This window comes from Meleagris gallopavo, chromosome 6 (genome assembly GCF_000146605.3).
Source record: "Meleagris gallopavo isolate NT-WF06-2002-E0010 breed Aviagen turkey brand Nicholas breeding stock chromosome 6, Turkey_5.1, whole genome shotgun sequence".
Lineage (NCBI taxonomy): Eukaryota > Metazoa > Chordata > Aves > Galliformes > Phasianidae > Meleagris > Meleagris gallopavo.
This window is the reverse complement of record NC_015016.2, coordinates 17,418,425-17,440,067: the sequence shown is the minus strand read 5'-3', so window position 1 is coordinate 17,440,067 and position 21,643 is coordinate 17,418,425.

The window sequence follows — 21,643 nt, the reverse complement described above, 5'->3', positions numbered from 1 at the left end:
AAAAAAAAAGCTGTAATGCATAATATATCATTCCATCAAGGTTGTTTTTGCTTTGAACATTAAATGTGTTCTCACAGGAGGGCAGTTAAGTATCTTTAGCAATAAAGAAGAAACATTATGTTTCCCTTTCCTATACGGATGGAAACCATGAATCAAATTTCATCCTAGAAAATGTTGATAACAGTTCCATGGGAAAACAAAAGCATACTGTAGGTGCAAGTAGTTAGTTCAAAGAAATGCTTCTAGTTTGTTTTCAATTTAATTTCTAATTATTTTATTTTCATTGTCTCTACTCATTTAAACATGAAACCGTATTTTCCCAATGTTTCGAACAATAATACAGTAGTATTGATATATTTCAAATGAAGCTGCTTATGTGATTTCTGTTTACCACAGTAGACCAGAACTTTAAAGACTGTCTATTCCAACTTTTACTGTTTCCAGCTGAGATACACTAATGTCTGTGCATCAGTGCAACATCTTTTGCTTTGAAAACAGATTTTTATTACATTTAGTATCAATGCATATATAAATCCTGTCCTTAAATATCTATGTCTAAATTAACAATAGTTCCACAACCATTTGAGATCATTTTGTGAAGTGTTAAATGTGATGATTAAATGACATATGATAGTGTTTAAACAAAAAGTTCTGCTGTTACATGTTCAATTTTCTACATTTCTGTAGAAAAATTCTGTGTTGTAAATAGAAGTTCTTCCAAAAGATCTTTTATTTGTCCTTCTTCCCATTAAACCACTGGTCTCTGATGTATTTTTGGTTTCTCATTTGTTGCATTTATAAGCAGTATTTCTGGTAAGGCTTTAAGGATCACATAAAAATTATAGAAAAATAATTATTATTTTAGCGCACTCTTACTTGAATATAAGCCAAATGCTCAATTAACAGTAATATATTGTCAAGTTTTGTTCCAAAACCAAAATTTTATGGGCTAAAAATAATGGAGAAAGAAACCAAAATATTCTGAGATGTTCATGCATGAACGTTTTTGGTTCCAATACACAATCCTGACTCTTGATTTTCTTCCCTATATGTTACTAATTTTTCACAGTCATGCTGAGTTATTAATGACACTGGCTATAGTAACAACACCTGAATTAGAATGGTTTTATTTCATGCTATATTTCCTCAATTGCTGTATATATTTTTTTTCCTTAATTCTTCTGGAATACATATATGTTGCTTAGGAGACTTCATCTTCTAGTTCTAAGATATTATGTTTATAAGATCACATTATTTTAGAGTTAGTATAATCTTCTCTCTGATACATGCCTGTGTTGGCCTGCTTCTTGACCTTGCTTTTGTTCGCTCTACCTTTTCTTTGTCCCTCTTATCATAGTGCTGAAGGTATACTCTGAAGTCTTCACTCTCAAGGTTATATGCTGCTGATGCTTCATTCTCCTCTTTAGACATTCATTATTCTGTTTGCCATCAGCTTGGTGTTGAAAGGCAAATGTGAATCACCCCTTTTTCTTTTTTTTCCCCTTCTACTAGGGCTAGGAATCAAGCCAAGGTCCTTTGCAGGATAGTATTAATGTCCTGTGACAAAAGGCTTATGGAGTTATTTTTAGTGTGCTGCCATAGCTGCCATTCTCTCATTCTTATTTCTGATTAATATGATTGAAACAAAGTAGTAAATATGAAGCATCTGGAAATGAGTGATCTGGAATAGAGCTGTAAAACTCTTAAGATAGTAGTTTGTATCCAGCCATTGTAGAATTCCTAACCTTTGTAATTGCTGGAATTAATGAATGTTATTACATGCAGTCTGGGAAGCTGGTAATGGGTTACTCAACTAATAAGTAGTACAGGGGGCAAATATATGTGAAGTAACATATGCTGTAAAATTAATGAATGTCTAATTTAGAAATGACAGATCTTACTTCTAAACATCTCTTATAATTGTTGTCATAACTGTTTTAAATATGGATAGCCCTTATGCCTACCCTTAAGCAACAACAGTAGATTTAAAGTTTTCTGTCATATTAGAATTAAGTATCCAAGGTTGAAGAACTCAATCTGAAGTGATTGAACTAATATATGACTTTTGAGCTAGGCTACATATTTACATGTCAACTTTCAAATCAGTATTTGGTCCATCTCAATTTTCATGAGCATATGCTGAGAAAGAGAAGCTCCTGAATTGCACAAGCAAATGGGTTTGTCATGTTTCCACTTCTTTTTTTTTTTTTTGTTGCTCTTTGCTTCTTCAGAGCTCGTGATTCTCATAGCATGCATTTCTTGGAAACTTATTCTGTTGTCATCTGTTTTGACTAATTTTGGAGAAGTTCAAAAAGGGTTGAAAAAGACTATAATGATCATCTAGTTTCAACCCCCCTGCTATGTGCAAGGTCTCCAATCTCTAGACCAGAGCCACATTCAGCCTGGCCTTGAATGCCTCCAGGGATGGGACATCCACAACCTTCTTTGGCAACCTGTTCCAGTGCATCACTGCCCTCTGTGTGGAAAAACTTCCTCCTAATATCTAATCTAAATCTCTCCTATCTTAGTTTAAAACCATCAGCCCTTGTTCTAAAACCATTCCCTCTTTTCCTAAAGGAAGTTGAAGTTGAAGCTTCAAAGACTAAAATGTTCATTAAAGTAACAACAACAACAACAAAATACCTATATAAGTGTGATTATCCAAGCTAGAAAACACTGAGGGAAAACTTGCCTTTGCATGTATTGGTCATGCTTTTACACTGACTATCAATTTTTTGCCAGTTCTCTTTTATCATCTATCAACTCCATCTTAGAGCTGGAATAAAGGACTTACCCTAAATTACCTAATATTTCTTCATATGTCCTCTTAGCGTCTCTCGCTGGTCCCTAACTTGAGATGCTGCAAACCGAAGTCAAAGCTTTTGCCCTGAGCCTGATGCTGGCTGTTGACTGAGCTTGATACTGTGGACTCTGTTTCCTTTGTCCCTTTTTGGTGAGGACATTATTCAGAGGAAATCCTACTAATGTCTGGACTGGCCAAGGCATCCCTTGCCCTCCCTCTCTGAGCCTTTAGAGAATTATTTGTGTACTACCGCTGGATTTGTAGGTTGCATCAAGAAGCTACTTGTTTCCAAAGCATAGCACAGGTTACAGTGCATGATTAGCAATCTGTGAAAAAGATTGAGAGCCCTGTCAGCTTTGACATGACCAGTAAACTGTAGCTTCTCTTGGAGAAAAACTTCCTTTGTGCTGTAATTGTTGCCCCCATCTCTAAGACATGCCTATGGAAATGAAAGGATTAATTAAGATAAAGTAACTGCTTACAAGACTTCTATCAGCAAGAGGAAGGTAATTACATACCCCGGCCACAGATATCTTAATTCTAGAGTTCCACTGGTGGTAAAGTTACTAATAACTGCAGTGGCAAGTGGGCTGCTTTGTTAAGCACTTGCAGTGTTTGTACAAGTTACATCTTCCCTCCTGTTTTTAAGGTAGGACTTGATGTTATTCAGTGAATGTAAACACTGGATTTTGGCATCCTACATTTCCACAAATGCACAGCAGTGCACAGAATGTGAGAAAAATGTTGTCTAAACTGTGCATGGTAATGAAATGCAGAACTGTGAAAGAGAGCTAAGGAGACATTTGACTTGAAGTTCTGAGCAACCTGTAGAATACTTCTTGACACTAAATGTATTGTGTAATGCTGTGCTGTTTTGTTGTAGATTTTTTTTTTTTTCTCCTACTAGCTTTTACATACATACATATCTAAGTACAGATCTATTCAGTTTTGTTATAGGATGAGTCAGACCTCGTATCTAAAAATTTGAATGTAATGTGAAGCCAGTAATAATTAATTTAGGAAAGCCTTTGGAGGGTGCAGCTACAGCTGTGCAAAGAGAAAAGGTCAGAAGGGGGTGAAGTAAAACATTTAACTGCTAAAATAGAAAAGCTGGATAAAAGTAAAACAGGATATTGGAGATGGGGTAGGGGAAGAGCAGAGAGGGAATGAGGAGGGTAAAATAAAAAAGCAAAAGTATAATGAAAAATTTAATATGCTGTCTGTTGACCCCTCAGGCTGCTACAGTATTGCTTTGCTCTGGTAGCTACAAAAAAGGGGGATGAATTCTCCATTCTGATGTTTGTTCTTTTGATGTGGGCATGATGGTGAGGCAATTTTTTTTTTTTTAAGCTCTTCTCATGGAGGTACTGGTTTGTATTCACTAACTGTAGGCTACAAATGATTTCTGTAAGATAAGCCTTATTGTTTTCCAGTTAAGAGGCAATGTTTCTCTTTGTGACATCATTTAATACAGAATCAATTCCATTGACATGAAATGGCATCTATGTTGTTCTGTGTTGTAACTCAGATACTGTGAAAAAGGATCTGAAAATTACTATCTTGATTAGAACTTGAGGCACATAACTGTTGGCCAGTGACTAGTGGTGTTTCCTGGTAAATGCTAGGTCCAACAGCATTTAATATCATCTTTAGTAATCTGAATGATGGGACAGAGTGAGCACTCATCATGTTTGCAGATGATGCAGAAATGAATGGGAAAGTGGCTGATACAACAGAGTAGGGAACAGTAAGGGACCCTGAGGATCCTGTTGGACAGCAAGATGAACATCCACATTCAATATTTCCATTGTGGAAATGAAGGCTATTGAAGGCTGAGCTGCATAGGAAGGGTGCTGGCAGAAGGCTAATGGAATTGATCCTTCCTCTCTCTTCAGCATCCCTTATCTGGAGTGCGGGGTCCAGTTCTAGGCTCCTCAGTACAAGAGAGAAATGGACATTTTGAAGGGAGTCTAGTGAAGGATCATTCTGGTGATTAAAGGTCTGGAGCACCTTTCCTGTGAGAGATGCTGAGAGAACTGGAGCTGTTCAGCCTGGAGAAGAGGAAGCCTGGGAGGGAATCTTATCAGTGCATATATGTAAATATCTGAGAGAAAGGAGAAGGGAAGGTGGTGCCAGGCTCTTTTCCAACTGGGACCCAGTGCCATGAAATACAGGAGGTTCCCTCTGAACATCAAAATAATTGATAATCATGATAATCATGTACAAATTGTAAAAAAGACATGGAATAGACTTACTAAATTGAGTTGGACATTTCACTGAAGAAAAATGATCAGTCATTATAGAAAGCTGTATTCCCTCAAGAATATGTTCTGAGCAGTACCTTCTTTTGTGAGCATGAATGAACAGGATCATATTGTTATTATAAGCAGTAATTAAGTAAGTAAAACTTTTTTTTTGCAGCAGTTGACTGTGGAAGGAGAAATGCTACCTTGAATGAATTGTTTCCTTTCTGCAGCCTGACGTCCTCCTACTTAGTTCTGAAAGTGATAAATCACTCACTGAAACAACAGCAGGGGTTCCTATTAATAACAAACTTCATCTTTCTTGGCAGTCGCTCCAAGTGCAAATAACACAGTAGTAGTGTGATGTGTTTTTTGTTGTTGCTGTTTTGATTTTTAATCTGGAAATGATATATATTTTCTGCTAGATAGGAAATTTGCCTAGAGAGAAGGGAGCCTTCTATTGCCAGATTTAAGATTTGACTTGATTTGGTTGGTCTTGGTGCTTCAAGTTTCAGACATAGGATTGTAATACATAGCTGTGGGTGGGCAAGAGAGGAAGGGGAAAGATCAGACTGTGCTACTGTAAAGAGAATTAATTCTTGTTGACATCTTAATTAATGAAATTCATGAACTGACCCTTGTCATTCATTGGAGAGAAAAAATAAAATGGGATTTTTTTAAAGCATAGGATTTTTAAAAAAAATCTTAAACCTTTAAAATCTTTAGTTTTAATTCTTCTACCGTTTCTAAAGGAAACAGTTTAGATTTTCAAATGTTTTTTAAATTTCAGAAAAAATCTACATCTGTGATGTCCAGGCAAAGGCTTAGAAATGTGTATAAGACAGAGAACAACGTAAGCCAAATTCAATCATTCTGAGATATTTTATAGGCATTCTGGATATTACAATTGTCCTCTGATAAAGTTTCCATAACTTTTTTTATTTTGAGGTTGCCAGTTTGAGAGGCTTTTATTTCTCAAGACCAGTGCAATAAGCCAGATATGATGCTAGAGGATGACCAAGGTACATCTATATTAGTGTTTTAATTTGGAACAGGAGTGTGCTTTTGCACTGCGTTCTGAGTTGAAAAACTCATAACTGGAAATTCATTTACATAAACTGATTTTCTTTGAATGAAACTAAACTGGATGTTGCTCTTTAGGAGTGCACTTGATGTGGTTCCTACTCTTAACTGGTATTTGGTCCATGAGACCATGCCAGAGCTAGTTCTCTAGAAACAAATAAGAAAAATTCTGCTGTTGACACTACTTGCTGATTCGGAAACCTCAATTCCAGGAGTACAGGACTGGAATGAGTAATTCTGTGTTTGCTGTAGGCTTCTCCAAGTTCGGAGCTGTTCCTTGCATACCTATGATGTAGAAGACTTAAAAAGGTAGATGTTTGCTCTGCCCCATAGCTCTGCTTACTGAGGTGCATGTTACTTCCTTCTTCAGTGGTTTTGGCTGGGTCATTTGTCTTTGCTGTACCGCTTCATCTATTATTGCAAACGGTTGCCACTAAAGTGTCTGAACTTCTTTTGATCCTTTTCTTATGTGGAACTCAGAATGTGAGCTGCTAAGTGCAAAAGTTTCTGTTTCAAACTTGATTTTTACCTGCCTTCTTCAGAATTCATCAGTTACAGATCAGTGCAAGTAACATGGGAAAAAGGTCAGTCTTCAATGCAACAATTCATTCATTAGAGATGTATATACTTTATTGGACCAGGAAGTATATACAAATCAAGGATAGCTCTGGGAAGCAGCATGTACTGGCTGAATACTCTTAATAGAAATTGCTAGTGGTTCTGGTTTGTTGATTTTAGGTAGAGAATGTAGTCTTCTTATTTCTGAAGTATAGGATAATGTAGTAAAGACTACCAGAACTATTTTCCATGCATGAATGCAAAGCACATTTCATTGATATTAAATGCTTTTTAGCAAAAAGTACTCTCCAAGTACTGAATGTCGTTATTCATCTGAAGAGGCTCAGGTGAATTAGAAAAAGCCAAAACAGAGAGTGAGCCTCAAGTATCTTATTGTGCCTATTGGGTTGAAAATGCTATTCAGTGTGCTGAGCACCCTTCCTAATTTAGTGTTGTCTTCAGCTGCAGTGCAGTATGAGCAGTGTGAGCCACAATGCTAATTCCTGGCATACTGTGCTTGTTGCTGAACACCAATTACAAGTCACATTACAGTTTACCAGTTTTTGAGCCCTGCAGTCTACTGTTTTCACACCATCTAGGAGTCTGTTTATTCAGTCCTCATCTCATTAATGAGAACAGAGTGAAAGTCGGAAAGAAAAGCCTTCCTGAAGTCAAGTTATATTGCATTGCTTTCCCCTTATGTTTATAGCTGGACGTTTTGTTGTAGGAACCTTCCTGTTATAAATCCATTTTGGATGTTCTTGTTACTGCCTTGCTGTCCTTCACGTGTTTGTGAGCAATGTTGAAGAAGGCTTCATGACTTTTCCTGTGACTGCACTGGGATGAGCCTAACTTGTGGGTCCATACCTAGAATCAGCATTTTTCCTATTGTCCTCCAGTTTTGTAGATCATAAACAGTGGTGTTAATGTCACATCCAGTCAGTTTTTGATGATCATGGGTGAGCCCTATTTGCTCCATGTGTTTCAATGTGTCTAGTTTCTCTAAGTAGTTTCTGGCTTGTTATTCTCACTGCTGGTTCTTGCTCCTCTTTCCAAGCCCTGCTGTTATGGCCTTGTGAAGACTAGGGCAAAAAGAGTGTTGAAGTATATCAGATCCTTCACTAATCATCCCACAATCAACCCATGTTTTTCTCCTAACTACCGTTAGCTGTTGTGTACTTAAGTGAACAGATTTTAAAGATGTTAAACACAGAACATAAATAGATTAGAGAGTATTTTACGTATACAGTATAAATCTTGTTTTAGTAATTGAACATTTTTCAGTTTGGTCAGTTAAATCAACAATATTTAGCAGCAACATCCAATATTCAGTACTTTAATTGAACTTGAATGTTATTGTAATCTTTGTATACTTTGAAAGATAAGATAATATTTTTATGCTTTATTTCTTCTCTTATTATTCTTTTTCAATGTCATTTAGCTCTCACATTTTTCCTGTTTAAAAATAAAATGCTTTTTATGTAAGCATTCACTTTTTTTGTGGAAAATAATATATTAATTTCATTTAAACTGAGTGACAGCTGCATAATTCAGTTTTCAAGTCCATGAAAATGAATGAGCAAGGTAAGGTATGTAGGAGTAGAATAGAGTTTGCTAGATTATAAGCAATGATAGTTGCAATCCGTTATTGGTATAATAATGTTTATAATAATAGATTCAAAGATTTTGTGTGCATGTGTAAATCAGAATAAGGCAGAATTCTAAAGTTCCATTTATTTTTATCATAGTACTTATTTCAGCATATGAAACTGAATCAGTATAATAAAGCTTGCAATTTATACTAAGATTGCATTCAAATCAAAACAGAATTATTAACCTTTTTCCTAACAAACATGCAAATAAGCCCAGAGTGTTTGCATCTGGAAATTAGAATATCTAAATGACATGATACATATAGGCATAGAGCTGATTGTGTACTTTAATATAAAAGGAGAAGAAATAGCTGGTTAACTCTGGAGGTGAAACCAAGATTTAAATCAGAATAATTGATTTTCAGTGATATTCTGTTTTGTCTGTTTTCTGTTTGGGTACAGAAAATTCAACTTCTGTAGTAGATAGTGGGAGGTGACCATTTAAGAAATCTTTTGAGGTTGGATGGGTAAATTTCTATTAAATTTATAGGCAAGTAACTTATAAATGTCCAACCAGTAGACCATTTTTTTTTTTTTAACATAAAGGAGTCGTCTGTTCACACAGAGCAATATCTATGCTTTGCAGTTTGTTCTTCCTAATGTTCAGCTATTCCAGTTTATCATCTTGAAGCTGCAAAAGTGATTCTAAAATGAGACACTGCCCACTGGTCCTTCTCAATGTGAAGTATGGCAATATTTTGTTTAGGGAAGGCTTTATACAGGGGTTAGAATTTGGTCCATATGAATTTATGGAATCATGGACCACATTCTTCACTTGTTGATCAGTGGTTCTGTAAACTCTTTGCTACTGTAGGAGAAAGTAAATCTTGCAGTAGCCAACTATTCTTATACGTTCTCATGCAGACTTTCTGTCCTGCTAATTGCCAGAGAAGTCACTTCTTACACTGGATATCTTTTAGTTTACCCAGCAAGTGATGCTGGAATGGAGAAGAAAAACAAACAAACAAACAAAAAAACAAACAAACCCACAACACATTGAGAAGTTAAGCAATTGTGCAAGCTTGTGTCATGCTGCATGAATAAATATTTTTGAGCATGTGATATTGCCTAATACAGTTACGTCATATGAAGAAAAAGGGCCCTAGTATTTTCAGGGCTCAAATTTCTTATGCTGATTTCCTAACTCAGTCGTCTGTTTTAAAAAAAAAAAAAACAAGCAAGTGTATCATTGCTTGTAAGGGGGATGTTGCGAATGAATGATGGCACAGACAGTTAAGCTTTGCTAGTTTAAACAGTATCAGGATCAATTTTAGGAAACCCTTGTGGTATCAGGAATTGTTTTCTCTTGCGCCTAAGATTTTGTTCATAGCCAGCACTAGGAAAATCCTGTTAAGTCTGTTTTATGTATATCTTCATAATTAATTCCATTTTAGGACAATTTAGAGCATCATTAACATATATACACAGAAATCAGTGCATGGTATGTTTGCCAGCTGACCTGAAGCCAACATAGATTAAAGATCAAAAGTAGTCAAAAGGGAAATTGTGTGTCATTATGAAATACTTCAGTGTGTTTTCTATTATGTGAGTAATGAACCTTTAATTTTGGATAAGCTTATTTACAATTGTAGCTTGATGTTTGATTCACAATTATGTGGTTTTGATAAGCAGAGATAATTTAGACTGAAAACAAACCATGAAATGTTTATCTTAAGAGTAAATATTATTTCAGTTCCAGGTATAATGAAACAGGAGTATATTTTTAAAACTGCATGTCAAGTTTTCATAAAACAATTTATTAACAAATTATTGATGAAGTTGATGATAAGTAATTCTTAAGCAGATGTTCACATGGACTGTTCCTTAAGCTTTCCAGGTACCGTGGAATTCAGAATACTGAAAATCATGAAATTTAATTTTTAAGTACTAAGCTTTTCCTCTAATAACTGTTTCAGAGAGTAAAAACTGTTTACCTCTCTTGCCTGGATGATCTTTCATTTTACTTGATGTCTTAGAATTCTAGAATGTAAGAAATTGCTAATGACAGTGAGATGAGAAACAAGGTTTTAGCTAAAATTATGATGTAATAGTACCTCAGTACTGTAATTTTATTGTATTATTTTCTGTAGCTACATTGTCCACTTTTAATAATATATAGATGAGAATTTCTTTAGACTTTCTTCTCTAAGAAGTAAACATTCCTAGTTTTACTTTAAAGAAGTACTACTCTAAAAAGTAGGCTTTGTGGTTTAGTGTAATTTCTAGAGGAAAAAAAATAATTTTCAAGTGATCAGTAATTATTGGTGTCTGGAGAAGGAGCTGTCATATTCCATCTCCTCCCATCCCCAGATTCAAAACACATGAAACAAACCTGAAATATTTTTTTCTCCTCCTCCAAATAAAAATTGTCAAATAATAATCTGAGTTTTAAATTTGGCAAATAATGCAGTTCAGATGCAGGTGGTGTATATCCCTTTAGAAAGTCAGTCATAATATGCCAAGTGTAAGCAGCAAAGTATCTGGCCCATTAACTTGCCCCAGAAAGAACTGTCATGGGAGGGTCAAATTAGCTATCATAATGTGGATGCACACCATTGAAGAGACATTTTCGTAACATTTTGAGTGAGCAACTAACAGGAGCTCAATCTGTAGATAATATTGTGTTGTCCTCTTTTGGCATGTATGCTCTCCAATTTGTGCTTTCTGAATATGTGGAGATAATGTAGAATGGTGCAAATAGTAATGCTAATGTAGAACAGAAAATTCAAACCTTTTTATTATTATTTGAAGGTATTTCTGTTTACTTTTAACAGTTTGATCTTTTCAAATCTTCAAAAATACAGCTCTTTATTCTCTGTTAGCAGTTTTATCTTCAAAAACACTGAAACTACTGTTTTTATACCTCGTCTTACAGAAAATTGCAAATGAGATGCCTGAAAAATTAAAGCAAGAATCCAGCACCTTTACTTTACCTTAAGATCTTAGATGCATCTTAGCATTGAGGTACATATGAAGTTCCTTGCTGCTTTTTAAATAAATGCTTTCCACTAAGAGTTTCAAAGGAAAAAAAAAAGTGTGAATTTCTTTCTGTTGTAACACAGGAGAGAGGAAGGGGGGGGGAGGGGGGGGGGAAAGAATAAAAGGAAAAGGTAAAGACAAGGTCTTCCTTTCAAGATTGCAGTCTCACAGAGAAACTAGTTGTCTGAAACAATTCACTCCACAGTGCATTGCATTTCTTCAGAGCAGAACTGTAAAGTCAGTGCCTTTTGGCAGAGATGCTCAAAAGTCATTCCACAGGCTTCAAGTAATTGGTGAAATAAGAAGCCAAATACTTTCAAAGAAAGCAAGAAAATGATGCAACTGGCTCAAAATTGAAGTCATCATAAGATAATAGCAGTGTTTTATTTTTAGATAATGCTACTTATGCCTAATATGATGTTCTGGATTGTATGCCAGTGTCATAAAAGGTATCATAAAGCTGTGAATGTTGATTGCAGCTCCTGCAACTTTAAGTATATGCTTACTCTGGCTTTCATTTGCATTGCTTTAGGCCACCTTTGGAGTATTCTGTGTCTTTGTGCTTATTATTTTTGTGTAACATCATGATATTCCATGCTGGTATGTGAGTCTGTACAACTAAACTACAACTACATTAGTTCATGTAATATGTAATATTCTTTGTTTTTAGTTGTCCATCTTCACCTTCAGCAGTGCTTGGGCTAAAAATACTAAATCATAAAACAAAAGTAAATTATCATTAACAAAATGATATGCGGGTGCGGTGGTAACTGCTTTTGCTTGAATTTTTCTAAATTAGGATAGAGAGACATATTGATCATAGTATTTCTGGTGGGTTTTGTGTGTGTGTGTGTGTGTGTGTGATTTTGGTTAACTGTTGGTAAAGATAAAATTTATGCAGAAAACTGGGTTTAAATCTTTTCCTTTTGTTTTGATATGGATTGCATTACCCTCAATGACTTAGATTTTCAGCTACCCAAAGTTCAGCTACTGTTTGCCCAATCCCTTTGTGAATCACTTTCCCACATGCATGGATGCTTCAGAAATACACTTTATATCTGGTCATTGTGAGTATTGGGAGATTTAGATGGGAGATGTTTCAAGTTGAATGAGAGAATGGATTGGGAGGAGTTTGCAAAGTAATGCCTATGTTCTGTGCTGGGACTTGGGAGAGCAAAATTGGTGCAGGGGAGCTCTGTAAGGTGAGAGACTGGCCAAAATGCAGCTGCAGTGGAGGTGTGGGTGGAGGGCTGTGTGTTTAACATGGTTGGACGATGGACGTGCCCAGCATATGGACACTAACCATGAGTAAGGCAGGTCTGTGTGTACAGTTCTGATAACTGAATTAATCTACTTCTTTGGTTTTCAATTTTACTGTTACATGTTGATTTCAAGGCTCAAGTGTACAGATTTGATTTGGTTACCTGTATTTTATAATGAAGCATGTAAGAGAGACTTCAAAGAGAATCCTTGTAGGAATAGCACCACTTTGATGTAGTCGTCCCAGAGACACTGTCCAAGAACACAATGAATGGATAGTGTATCTAGTCCCTACTGAGGAAAAAAGCCAAAAAACATGGGGTGGAGAACCGTTCAGCAGCTTTCAAGCATGAAAAATTAAGTGACTTGTTTAACTACAGACTGGGAAAAGGGAAAGAGATCATCAGTTTGAAGAATTTTGGCAGCTACTGTTTTGTGTAGAGTGCTCCTGGGGAGTGTCTACCAGAGGCAGTATACAAACCACAGAATATTTACTGTTCAGAGCACTACCCAACAGTGCACTCAGGAAGCCAGGTATTTGCTCTGGATCCTGTGATGATGAAGCTTTGCAGATCTTTTCTGTAGTTACAGATCTGTAGTTTGTGACATGTGTGCCTAGTACCATTCAGGCTTCTTGCAGCCATAAGCTGATTATTTTCTTTATTTCATTTTTAAAGTCAATCACCCTGATACTGCTGAGAAAATATAGCAAAAATTATGATTTTTGCAACATTGTTTCATTTCTTCATTGTGTTGACTTTATTCAAGAGTCTACTTGGATTTAAAAAAAAATATCTATTTTTACTGCTGATGATAAAGTATTTACCATAAGTTAAAAGAAAGCTATGTGGCTGACTGAATCCCTAGTTAGATAGCAAAACTGTTCTCTAAGAACCTCTCAGTATCCATAGTGTTTATGATACTGTAGTTATCGTTCTTGTTTCTCTATTCTTTTAAGGGAGGAATTTGTTTACAAGAATTTTAAGCCATTGGAACAGCATTGCTCTGTGCCCTATACCACTAAAGAGAAAGGAACTTGTGAATTGTCTTATTAGTCCCTGCTGAATGATTGCAGCAGTTAGTTGACCTTCAGAGAAATGGGATACTGCTGGTGCTCTCCAGAGGCTGACATTATTAGTGCTGGCTGACCTCAGGGAACTGGGTGACCTCCATTTCACTTTCCAATCTGCCAACAGACAAACAAACAAACAAACAAACAAAAAACAACAACAAAGAAAACCACAGTATTTTGCATCATAATATGAATAAAAGACAAGGATGTTTTTTGTTATATATAGGGGAAGTATAAAGAAGGTTGTTGTAGATATGGTGAAAAACAGGGCAGTATAAACTCATCTAATAACAAATATGTAGGTAGGCTTTCACTTAGAGGTCAGTGGATGTAAATATCATATATGCAAAAATAATTCTTATTTTTTTAAGAAGAGGATGTGTCGTATCATCTTGTATCAGTTACAGAGTCATCGTTCCTGTTCCATTCATGGTATTGCATGCTGTGCAGCCATCACATGCATGGCATTAAGTATTCTCTGTTTTTTAAATTGGTAGCTTGCCTATGTTTTATTACTGAGAAGAAAAAAATAAAAGGCTGCAGCTGACTTGAAATTTCAGGCCACTGTTATAAAATCCTCTAATGATTCCACCAGAATTTCATAAAAGCATAATATGTGTATTTAACTATTGCTGTTTTCAGCTCACTGGAGAAAATAACTGATGTACTCTTTTCCTTGTCATTATTGATAATGTTTATAGTCAAAACCTGTACTTTTTCAAGCTAAAAAAAATAAATCACTCAACATTTTAGACTTAAAATTTTCATGCACAGAAACTTCTTGTGTACTTGTTTTGGTATGCTTGTATGTATGCATGCAGTACGATCCTGCATAACCACAGCATGATATCATCTAATGATACCAACAAAAATGAGAGTAATGATTTTATTTTACGTTGTCAGCAGCAAAGCTTGCTATTATTCAGTCTGTGTTTTTTCTTCTTTGATTATGGGCTCACTCTGGGTCACTTCTGGAAAATTAAGTTTTCAGTTAGTGATTTAAAAACTAGGACGTGCTTGGTTTGCAGTTGTGAAGTTTCTGCATCTATCCTTGCTAAAGAATGCACAGTGGTAGTTACGGTGCTATAATGTCTTGTCTTTGCTTCCTTCTGCTATGCTAGCACTGTGGCAGGACTGTAGGAAATTAAATGTATGGATCAGATTCTTGAAAAATGCTGTGGGCATACAAATGTTACCAAGTCTTTTAGGGTATAACTTGGAAGAATTGTTAAGCACCACACATCCAAGAGCATATGTCACCACTATATTGTCCATAGCAGGATTAAAAATCCTGAGTTTCCTTTGCATTCTTCTGGCAAACTGGAAAAGTTATCAAGTATACTCCAGTGGGAGTTGAAGCTGTACAGGAGGGTCTTTGGAACAGGCACCTGATTTTCAAAAAAATGACGGATTAACACGATGTGCCAAATCTACTGTTTGATGTTGGGCTAATTAGCAGTTGCTATTTACCAATGTATTAAATAAACTTATTTTGATCCTGCTACTGGAAAAGCTGAATTATGTGTTTTATTGTTTAGGTTTGTGTCACACTAGATAAATTTCCTTTCTCTCGCAATCCCAGAGGATGAAAAGCAAGGAAAAATAAGCAAATCCATTTGGAAGACAAGTGTATGTTTTTTGATAATCCACTTCTCAAGGTAGCTATCTTTGTGCCCTCTGCTGTACCCTACCGAGTGAAGCCTTTAAGCCTCCTCCCCAAGATGCTCTGGCAATGGTTCCACAACTAAATTTTAGTAGCGCTGTCTATGTGAAATTTACTCAAACAAATTTGCCTGAATTTTACTGAAATGTGTTTCAGTATAACGTGTCACAAATATATGCCCGCTTAGGGTCTTAACTTGTTTTTTTTTTTTTTATATATTGTTGACAGTCTGAAAGCCCTGATGCTTCTTCTTATATGTCAAGCCATTCTGGTAGTTTTAATCACATGTACACGCTATATTTCTGATTCTGTTTTACTTTAGATGGCAGAACCACCTTAAATTACCTTTCCTTTTGGCATCAAGGTATGTATTGTTTAGAGTTCAGTGAGACAGAAATCTTGTCAGAATATCAAAGCCAGATGTAGTTTCAGATTTAAATAGATTCAGCTAATCAAATAACTGTGCTGACTTTTTTGAGACTGAAAAAGAATGATATATTGTAGTACAAATTGGACCTTGGCTCAGTACTGAATAACACCTATAATTGACCTAGGATCATAGAATTTTTGTAGGAGTGTGTGAGGAGGAAGAACTCCAAATTTGAGATGAATCTCTTTAGCAGCAGTTTGGAAGATTTACTAGCAGGTGGGTTGTAGGAGGGAAGCAATTATATAACTGTGATCCATAAAGTGTATAATATCTTTTTTTTCTGATGTTTCTAATAATTTAACTGTTAGCTGTTTTCATTTTAACCTCTGTCATGGATGTTAACTAAGAACAAATCCAAGTTGCGTCATGGCTAAGTCAACAATCTGTTTCATAACTGGAGTTTCAAGAGTGAAGTAATTATTAAGAAGTACACTTGGTACTTGGTTTGTGTTTCATACATAAATCTTTGGAGTTGGAACTACATGCAGATACAACACGTCCTTTCTCATTAAACAGATGTCCGTTTTGTGGTGGAAATTGTGTGACGAGGCAGTCTGAATCTACTGAATATATATGCGCTGTATGTAAACAGCTCATTTCTTTAATAAGCAATTATGATTCTGGCTGTCATTTGTTCTTATCAAGCTGCATTCACGCTTTCTTTCTTCTCTACCCAAGAAACAATGAATGTCAATTGAGAACCTAGGAAGCCTAGCGATGGTGTTTGTGCAAGATCTTTGTTTACTGTCAAGTGTTTTTTGTTTTTGTTTTAAAGTAGATTTCTTAACTCCATACTTTATCAAATCAGGGGGCAACAAGGAGACTGTTCAATGTTTCCTTTAAGAACTATATGTGCACAAAGAATGAGATCCCAAATTACAAGCCATCCTCATGAACTTGATAACTAGCAACGTCAAGCCTGGTGTTCTCTATTTAGAATAAGAAAACTGACAAAAAGTATTAAAATAGCAATGAAACACTGATTTATCAGTGGTGCGTATATCCACATGATTACCCTGAATTTTCAATCTAACTGTTTAATTAATATTAAGACTAAGAACTCTAAGCAAGAACGAGCAATAATCTTGACTCCAGAAAGTAAATGAGGATTTCTGTGCAGCAGAGAACTGGAAGAATGTATGTGCCCCAAGAATAGTCAATGATAGTAGGTTGCTGGGTCATTCTGGGACTTGAGAGTCCCTAGGATGATCTGCCTAATGATTTCATGATCCCTTGTTGGCACACTTTCTCCAGCTTCTGAAGTCTCACACTATTGAGTATCCTTGTTTAACGTAATCACTGATGATGACAGCTGCACTTGAAATGCTCTTAGTTGATGTGAAGCTCAGGAATTTAAGATTTGCTGTCTTACAGATTTTTTTTTTAATAAAATAATATATTTTAAAAGAATAAGGGAATTTTGGTACTTCTATTATGAATATTATGAATTAATATTGTGTAAGTTCCTGCTTTTCAAATGCCTATTTCTTTTTGAAGAAACAATCTCAGCACAAGGCAAGTCTTTTCAAACAGAGATCAAAGACAGTGAACTGTGCTGAAGTAAAAGTGCTGATGACTGAAAGCTGCAACAATCTTTGGGGTGTTTGGGCCTCTGGTACTGATATAGATCTATCTATACTTTTTTTTTATTTTAAATGAATCAAAAATAATTATATCATAGTTGAAGGAAGTACTGGGTCCTACAAGCTAGTCAGACACTATGAGGTGTACAGATGTAAGAGTTTGAAAAGGAGATCCAGATCCTAAATATATATATATGTTACATAACCCACTTGAGACCCTATTAATAAATAACTCATTTTTCTCAGTAAGTCCTATTTGAATGTGATTCGTGTTCTGCAACAGAATTTTGTGCTCTGCAGAGGTAATAGCCTGCCCAGGCAACTAAAGTAAAACCGAAGAAATAAGTAATCCATTAACCAAAGGCTGTGATACGGATGAAAAGCACAAAGCCTGCGCATTTGAGTTCCCATACAGCTCATGTGTGCAGAAGCGTGGAAAGATGTTACATTGGCCTGAAGTAATAAAATTACATATCAGGTTACATCTGGAAGCTCGCTGTGTTGGATGTATATGCTTCAAATTAAAAAAAAAAAAGAACTTACAGCCATCTGCTAGTTATTGACAGTCTCGTGAGGTAGCAGTAGAGGTTTGTGAGCTTTTGTGGCGGTCAGATGCAGCTAAATTGCTATGTAATTTGAGATGCTCTTTGTTGGATTTTGAACATTCAGCCCAAACTGTGTTTGAATGCATGGGGTGCCTGTTGTTTTTAAATTTCTGGTTTTATTTACATCTTACAACAAAATGGAATTTCTTTGTGAATTTATGAGGTTGGAGCTGTCTTACTGATCACTCTTTCTGTCAAAGATTAGAAGTAAAATGATTGGTAATACAGGGAACTTTTGACTTCTGGATTGATATTAGGAAGATGTTAAATGTGTAAAAGCCTGGCATGAATCAATAGAAGCAATATAATGTATTTCTTGAATACTGTAGTTTGTTCATTCAGTTGACACATAATTTTAATTGAGACCCTACTTGTTCTGATTTCTCTAAGAGAAATCAAAATGAATATGCTGGTAAACTAAAGGAATTGTTTAAAGAAGACTGTAGGCTCTGAGGAGTTGGTATGACAGGTAGGAGAGGTGTCATCCAAAGGGACCTCCACAAACTTTAAAAGTGGGCCCAGGTGAAACTAATGAGATTTAACAAAGCCAAGTGCAAGGGAGAAGAACTCCTTAAGAGCAGACCTGCAGAGAAGGACTTAAAGGTTCTGGTGAACAAAGTGCTTGACATGATCCAGCACTCTGTACTTGCAGTCCAGAAGGCCAACTATATCCTGGATTGCATTGAAAGAAGAGTGGCCAGCAGGGCGAGGGAGGTAATTGCTCCCCTCTACTGTGTCCTCATGAGGACCCATTTGGAGTACTGAGTACATACCTGGGGCCCCCAGCACAAGAAAGCTGGAGCTATTGGAGTGAGTTCAGAAGAGGGCCATGAACATGATCAAAGAGTTGCAGCACATCTCTTGTGAAGAAGGATTGAAGGAGCTGGGGAGACCTTGTTTGCAGCATTCTAGTGCTTAAAAGGGGTTATAAACAGGATGGAGGCTGTTTTTTTTTATGTAGTCTGATGATAATGATAGGGCAAGGGGGGGAAGTTTTTAAAGTAAAATTCAGATTAGATGGTAGGAGGAAAATCTTTATTCAGAGGACGGTGAGCCACATGCTGCCCAGAGATTCTACATCCCTGGAGGTATTCAAGGTTGGATGGGGCCCTGGACAGCCTGATCTGATGGGTGACAGCCCTGCCCTGCTCATGGGAGGGGGGTTGGAACTAGGCAATCTTAAAGGTTCCTTCCAGCCTAAGCCATTCCATGATTCTGTTACCAAACAGCTATATTTTTATGCTTCAAGAGGGTAGTTCTTAGCTTTTTGACATGGGTGGCTCCAGTAGATAACCACAGTGACTGTTTGGGGATCCTGAGTTCAGTGTGGAAAGTGCTTTAGAGAAATAAGAGAATGGAAACAAAGTCAAGTATTAAAGATTGACATATTTTCTTCAATTTGTGTATCTCTTGTGCTAAGTACCAATTATAGCTGTATGTGGGCATGTGTGCACTTCAACTGTTACCTAACCTGGAGAGCTGAATCATAAAACAAAAATAGCCCCAAAAGATATGTGGCTGTGTCTGAACTACCTGACAGGTTGATGTTTTCAACACTGTGTACAGATCCTGTATAAATTGATCTTTATGGTTTGTGGCATTATGTCCATTTTTTCCATGTTCATAAGGGAATATCCAAAACATACTCTGACTTAGTTGTCACAAAAGTAATCACAATACAAAGAAAACATACAGCATATGTGGTAGCTGTCACTCAACCAAACTGTAGTTACATAACTTGTATTTTTAGAGACAAAGACACAGCCAGATTCTTAATGGGAGCTGCAATACAAATGGATGGAAAGGATTTAGGAGTTCATAACATTGGTACTATATACCAGATGGTGATCAAACTCATAAAAATAGACTCCAAAACTATGATCCATATAAGTAAGACTCTGGCAAACATGTAGAAGAGAAAAAAAGTTCTCAGTGGTAACTCCTAATTGTCCTGTGACCACTAAACCTGATGGGCATAACAAGATCAATGTTCTAAGACTGACAGTGAAAAGATTAGATACATATTACATACTTTACAGGACTAGGAGAGGTGGAAGTCTGTAATCATGTTAGCAATATAGAAAGCGTGAAAATGTTTTCTTTGCCCATAGAGCCTGAATAGCATCTATGCGAAAAAAGACAATCCAACTGAATTTTGTGCGAGATGAAAAAAAAACAAACAAAAAAGACAGCATAAATAAAAATAGACAATAAGACTGCAGATCAACAGTCTCACTTGAAAAAAATGAGCTTGTAAAGAAAAAAATAAGGTTTACGGTACATAGTAGAGAGTGAAAGAAGGCCTCCACAGAGTATAAAGCAACTGTAAAAACACAAAGGGAGAGAAAAGGAATCTGCTTCTACTGCACGGTTTCAGGTTGATTAATCTGAATCTTGCCAATTTTCGTAGCAATGTCAGGAAATAGCTCATCATGTAAACCAAAGGGCAAGGCTAGGAATACTGCATGTGGAGGAAACAAAGTCTCTGTGGCAGATGGCCTCATGTTTTCAAAGGGTTCACAGGATCAAGAGGTTTATAGACTGAATTGCTGCCTACTTTATTTGGAAAATCCTCATTCCTTCTCTCAGACAAGATGACACTGAGGAAATCTTCAGGGCAACCTCACAATACGCTTATTTGCGATTTGCCCTGCAAGTTTTTCTCAATCCAGAATAGCAGGAGTTGGTCTCATCAAGTCCAAGGGCATTATTTTGTAGCAGTGCAGCCTTTGAGGGTATGCTAACAATGTGTATATGCAGGCTTACTGTTTGTGTTCATTCACACATTGCATTTTCATTTAAATTGTTCAAGTTGATACAGGAACATGATTTCTAAACTTTGGGTTAGTTTTCCCATAAACACACTTAATTTGAGTAAAGTAATTTATAAGCAAAGCAAGATAGCTACCATCAGTCATCCCTAATATATCAGTATACTTAAAAAGCCTGCAGCTGGATTCAGAGTTGATCGAGTTGTTGATATATCTAACTGTATTTGGGTCACAGCATGGCCACAATGAAGTCAAATAGTAAGATGATAGTGATAAGAGAAAGACTAATCACTTACCTAAATACAATTGAAAAGATGGCTTATGTACAAGCCATTGGTTTTCTGCCCTTTGATAAATGCATGTAACTTTTTTTTTTTTTTTAAATCCCAAGCTTAATCTGCTAATGGTCTTCACAGAAGGTGATTACTTTTTATCCTGGTACATATTTGATTGGACTTGTGTTACAACAGCACTGATCATAGCCTTTGGGACAGAGTGAGGCTGTCAAATCAAAATGTAACAATCATCATCTTTTTGGTGACAGAAGTCTCCAGATTTTTTACGTCAAACAGAATCACTCTTTTCTTCAGTTTTGTTACTATCCTAAAGCTCTGAAGCATCTTTTAATAAAAAAAAAAGAGTGCTGATCTTGAGCTTAGATTTTTGTTACAGAAAATGCATATACGCTTGCTGAACAAGTGTGCAGCTCAATTGACGACAGCACTACTGTTCATGTGCAAGCTACAAGAATGTTGTTATCCAATATATAAATTTTCTTTTTCAATCTCCTTTCCCCTAAACAATGTAAAAAGCATATTTTATCACCATTTAGTAGTATTTGAAAACCATTGAAGACTTGCATTTTTATCACTGCACAAGGAACAGAATATTTTTATGTCACAGATTTAAATTACAGTCTCAAAAAGCTAGCAGTAGATGCA